This window comes from Rattus rattus, chromosome 1 (assembly GCF_011064425.1).
Source record: "Rattus rattus isolate New Zealand chromosome 1, Rrattus_CSIRO_v1, whole genome shotgun sequence".
Lineage (NCBI taxonomy): Eukaryota > Metazoa > Chordata > Mammalia > Rodentia > Muridae > Rattus > Rattus rattus.
This window is the reverse complement of record NC_046154.1, coordinates 117285765-117291716: the sequence shown is the minus strand read 5'-3', so window position 1 is coordinate 117291716 and position 5952 is coordinate 117285765.

Here is a 5952-nt window from a genome sequence, read left to right as displayed (position 1 = left end):
AGGTGCATGACAGCCGAAATCAAGTGAAGCTTCGACAGAAATGTTAAGAATGACGTTTGAATCCAAACCCAGAAGTGCTACTGGGAAAGACACTGAGGTCTTGGCCGATATAAGAAAGGGTTGGGAATGACCTTTCAGACACTGTTCTGTAAGAGTGCCCAAGCGCCTCACAGCAGACACGTAGGCAGCTCCATCACAGAGTGCTCTCCATTGTGTTGCAGTTGTCTTTAAACTCTTCAGTTCGAGGAAGTGCTTAGGGCAGTTGCTCTACTGGCTGGAGGGCAGGTATGTGACCTGGATGGTTGTTGGCAACATTTCAGGCGACTGAGTTAGACTACCAGATACCATTGCCTCTCCAGGGCACCTGCTAGGACAGTCCTGTGTTAGCCTAGGCTCAGCGGAAGCCAGGGCACCTAAGTTCCCTGGAGCTTTCCTGCCATTTCCATATGGGTCTTGGTAAAAAAAAAAAAAAATCCAGACTAGAGTCTGTCAGAAGACATGATGGATGGGGCACTAGCTAAGCATCAGGCTACACAGACTTAAGAAACAAGAATCCATAGATGTTTAAGGCTTCATATAATGGCCATCTATTAGTTTACTACATTTGTTAACACTCAGATTGCTGACCATTGATATCAAGTTTCAGTTCCGACCAGGTGTGGTAGAACACGTCTTTGTAACTTTGAGGCTAGTCTGATCTACATAGAAAGTTCCAGGTCAGCCAAGTCTATAAAGTGAGACCTTGTTTAAAACAAAAAGAAAAAAAGAAAAATACTACAACAACAACAACAAAAACAAAAAAAACCCAAAATAACAAAAACAACCTATTTTCTCATCCTGAGTGAAGCGAAGAATTTTCACTTCTAATGAGATCTCAGATGTTGAATCTGTTGCTAGCCCAAGGGAAACACTTAGAGAATCATTAATTTAGCACAAAATCCTATAATACCTATGTATGGTGGGTACTTATGTTAACGTGTTCATTTCTTGTCAACTGAGGACATGCCTTGTACTAGACTTAGACTGGGTGTTGAGTGGTCACTCATCAGCAAATTGGGCTGAGGCTTTGTCACCACAGAGCTTCCAGGCAACCAGAAGGGACACATTCATCAAATAAATATACCAAGAACAATACAATGCCGGGGCCCGACAGATGGAACCCATGTAAAGCAGGAAGGAGAGAAGGCCTGCGTATTGTCCTCTGAGCTCCATGTGTGTACTGTGGCATGTATGCACATTCATATTCATACACTAAATAAACATGAGAGAAAAGGTCAGACTACTACAACAAACTGTGACAAGCGTTCTGACGAGAAATTAGAAGTATATAGGAATGAACATCAAAATTGGTTTGACCGCCTGCTCAGGGAAGAGCTTTTGAGGGAAGGAACATTTATACAAGCTTAAAAAAAAAAAAAAAGCCACCATGCCACTTGGGCTGGCCTCCTACTCCTGAACTCAAGAAATCCCCCTGCCTCAGTATCTCAAGTAATAGGCTCTATCATCCCTACCTCATACAGCATACTTTCAGCAAACAGCTAGAGGGACACTACTATGTTGTCTCGTTTTCAATTTTAACTTTTCTTTAAAAAAAAAAAAAAAAACAACTGGAGATTGAATTTAGAGCCTCATAGACATCAGACAAGGAAGGGCTTTACCACTTGTAAAGACCTGAGTTCAATCCTCACCACCACATAAACCGAGCATTGTACATAGTACAAGCATAGTACAGGACTATGAACCTTGCACTGGGGGGATACAAGAGCCTCCTTGACTACATATAGCCAGAAGGATAGAAAACTATGTCTCAAAAAATTAAAATAAAATAAAATAAAGTGCTCTCAGCATGCTACAGAACAGGTCCTTGTTAGGTGTCAAAAGAACAGAAAGATGATAGATCATGTAAAGACACGCATACATTCATGCAATGTATCTTCCTTAGGGTTTCATTGCTGTGAAGAGACACCATGACCATGGCAACTCTTAAAAAGAAAAACATTTAACTGGGGCTGGCTTACAGTTTCAGGGGTTCAGTCCATTATCATCATGGTGGGAAGCATGGTGGCATGCAGGCAGGCACGGTGCTGGAGACGGAGCTGAGAGCTCTGTGTCCTGATCTGACAGCAACAGGAGGAGACTATGTACTATACTGGGTGTAATTTGAGCATGTAAGACCTCAAAGCCCCCTTCCACAATGGCGTGCTTTCTCCAACAAGGCCACACCTCCTAGTGTGCTACTCCCTATAGCTAAGCATTCAAACACATGAATCTATGGAGGTCATACCTATTCAAACAACCATACATGAGTAAGTGGATGGATGGATGAATAGACAGATGGATAGATAGATGAAATTTGGTTGATGATATCAGAAACAACCCACACAGGACTGTCAGTAGCAACAGGGATGGAGGCCCAACTCTACATTGTTGCCCACAGCAACCTGAGTGGTTCTTTTTGTTTGTTTGTTTGTTTGTTTGTTTGTTTGTTTTTCAAGACAGAGTTTCTCTGTGTATCCCTGGCTGTCCTGGAACTCACTCTGTAGACCAGCTGGCATCAAACTCAGAGATCTGCCTGCCTCTGCCTTCAGAGTGCAGGGTTTAAGGGTGTGTACCACCATTGCCTGGCAGTGAAAGAGGTCTCTCCAGGCTAGAGAGATGGTTCAGCCATTAAGAGCACTGACTGCTCTTCCAGACATCCTGAGTTCAATTCCCAGTGACTACATGGTGACTCACAACCATCTGATGAGTGACAATGTATTCACATAATTTAAAAAAGAAAGAAAGAAAGAAAGAAAGAAGGAAGGAAGGAAGGAAGGAAGGAAGGAAGGAAAGAAAGAAAGAAAGAAAGAAAGAAAGAAAGAAAGAAAGAAAGAAAGAAAGGAAGGAAGGAAGGAAGAAAGAAAGGAAGAAAAAAAGAAAGAGGTCTCTCTCCCTTCCCACATCTCTGTAATTTTCTCTGAGTATCCTGCCTCCTATCCCAGGTTTCTGGTGGCACCAATGAGACAAAAATAGACACATAGCTCACTCCTTTATTTCCCAATCCTGCCCATCATGTCAGGTGACCAACAGTAACTACTCTGCCCTGGCTTGTCATTGCTCAGCTCCAGCACTCGCAACTGCCGTCACCTCCTGTGTGTCTGTATACACTGGCACAGTTATACCAAATGCTTGCTACCTACCAACCAACCGTGTGCTAGCAACTGTGTGCTAGAAACAACCGACAGAACACACATGCTCTCTGGGACAGCCAGGGAAACCTCGGGGCTCCGGGGATAGTGAGATTCTCGCTCTGATAATTTATCACATTAAAAAACAAAATCACATTCTAAGTGAATGTTTTCTCTAAAAATGTGGCTAGGCCTATTAAGTTGCAAAGTTTACTTGGAGACTTAAATTGAATCACAATAAAGATAAGAAATTACAGAGACCCCTCTGGACGGTTCAGAAACAGAATAGAGTTCTGACCAGGCTAGTCTCTTCTCTTGAAGGAAATGCCAGCGAGGGAGAGCTCTCCTGGTCTGCCATGCTTCAGACTCCTATATACCTACCTCCAGTCCCATCTGAGCTACTGAGCTCCCCAGTCCTCCTCCTATGTCTCAGAAACCGGAGTTCAGCAGGGAAATTCCAAAGGATTTGGAAATACAAAGATAGAGTCTAAAACGGACTTTTGTATAGACTTTAGGTGATGAAATTCCACAGAAATTGAAACTTCTTAAATGTGAATGACCTCAGCAGACGATTCTCAAGAGAGGTCAAGAGATTAACAAATTGAGCATGATTACTTAACCCCAATATCAGCTAAAGAAATGCAAAAGGAGATTTCAGATGTCCCCATCTGCATACATATATAATATACACACTCGCATACCTGTATGCACTCAAAGTTTCTTCATGTGTGCAGGGATGTCCTGAAATGGTTTAAACTGGCCCAGCAGGATGAAATTGGCACAGTTCAGTTGAAACCACTGGATTCTACATCTATAAACTGTCATATCATACTTTTTTCCGATTGAAGAGCAGGCTGCAAACTGGAGATGTAACACCGTTGGTGGAGTCCTGGCATATATCATACACAAAGCCCTGGGTTCCATCCTCAGCAGACCATAAACCTGGGATAGGGAAACATGTCTGTTGTCCCCAGATTTAGGAGGTGGAAGCACATGGATCAGGAGTTCAATGCAATCCTTAGCTACATGAAGAGATTAAGACTAGCCTGGGACACATAAGAGCCTGGGGGAAGAGAGAGAGAGAGAGAGGGAGAGAGAGAGAGAGAGAGAGAGAGAGAGAGAGAGAGAGAGAGAGAGAAAGGAGGGAAGGAAGAAGGAAAGGAAAGAGAGAGAGAAGGGGAGAGAAAGGAAGAAAGAAAGAGGGAAGAAAAGAGAGAATGGAAGGAAGAAAGAAAGAGGGAAGGAGAGAGACAGACAGACAGACAGACAGACACACACACACACACACACACACACACACACACACACACACACGTGCGCGCTGGTGCCTACCACTATTTTTAACCCTGATCTGCCCTAAGTCAATCACTTGAAATACCAAAACAAGACAGCAGACATAAACTTTATGCTCAGTGCTAATCACAAAAATGTGATTATTGTTGGGGTCTAGGAGTCTCCCCACAAACCACACAGTCACTGATCTCAGTCACACAGGGATGGTTTATTGAACACACACCCTAAGATTGGTCCATGAGGGCTGCAGCTCAGAATCTGGGGGCTCAGCTACAACCTAGACCATTTCCCAAGGCAGTCTTATAAAGGAAAAAAATCCACAAAACCCACAGTGAGCTCATACACAGATGCAGGAAGTGATGCTCAGTGGTCGGCTCTGACTCAAGCCATCTGAGACATAACAGTTCATATTGACCTTTAGTTTAATGAGCCCTACGTAAAGCTTTGTAGGATTTCTTAAGATTAACAATCCTCATACAGAACATAACAGAATATGTGATGAGAATGACCTTGCTCTGGGTCAAGTTACTTTTCTGCCTCAGTGACTGGCAGGCATGTTACAGCAATAATATGAAATAGCTAGCAGGCATGGAACAACATGGTTACAGCCATGCCTGGGAGAGGGGCTCAATAATTATGGCTCTGGGCAATGGTGAAGTCTGGAAGCAGCTCAAAAGTTCACCAACCAGAAGACACACATTAGCAGAACATACTGTAGCTATACCCAACTATATGTCCTGCAGGCTTCTTTCCTGGGGAATAGGTCAGCAGCATTGTCTAGGGTGCGGGCTCCAGAGCTTGCAAGGAAATCTCTTGATTGAGTTCCTGAGACCAAAACCCAGTTCTTGAATTTTTCAGGGTCAGAGATGGCTTTTCTAGAGCACTAGTTATGAGTGGTCTAGGGGAAGACTTATTTAGCATATTTCTTAGTTTGCAGTGGTTGACCTCTCTTTCTAGATAGCATGGCACTGTACAGCTACTGGGTGTAAGCTGTCTAGATGGTACTAGGATTGGGGGAAGAAGATTTAGAGGGTTTCTCGGTGAGCGCCACATGTGGATAAAAAGAAAGGAAGAACACCTTGCTGGTTCTGGAAGACCACGGTGAAACCTGATGTAATATCCTGAGCTACTACAGACAGCAATTTGTTTTGAGAGGTCCTCTAAAATACATACATACATGTATGCATGCATACATGCATACATATATGCATACATGCATGCATACATACATACATAACACATACATGCATACATACATACATACATACATACATACATACATACATACAAAAACCTTGGGAATAAAAACATTCCAGTTCCCCCAGGGAAGCAGATTGGGCTGCTCAGAAGGAGTTACTGACAATGGGCTGTTAATCTGTTCATCTGCTGATGGCCCTGACAAAGAAAAGAGCTCAGAGTTCAGTCGGTTCCTGGAATTTCCTCAAAGAAATATAGTAAATATAGTTTCCTCACCAAACATAGTAAAACTAAC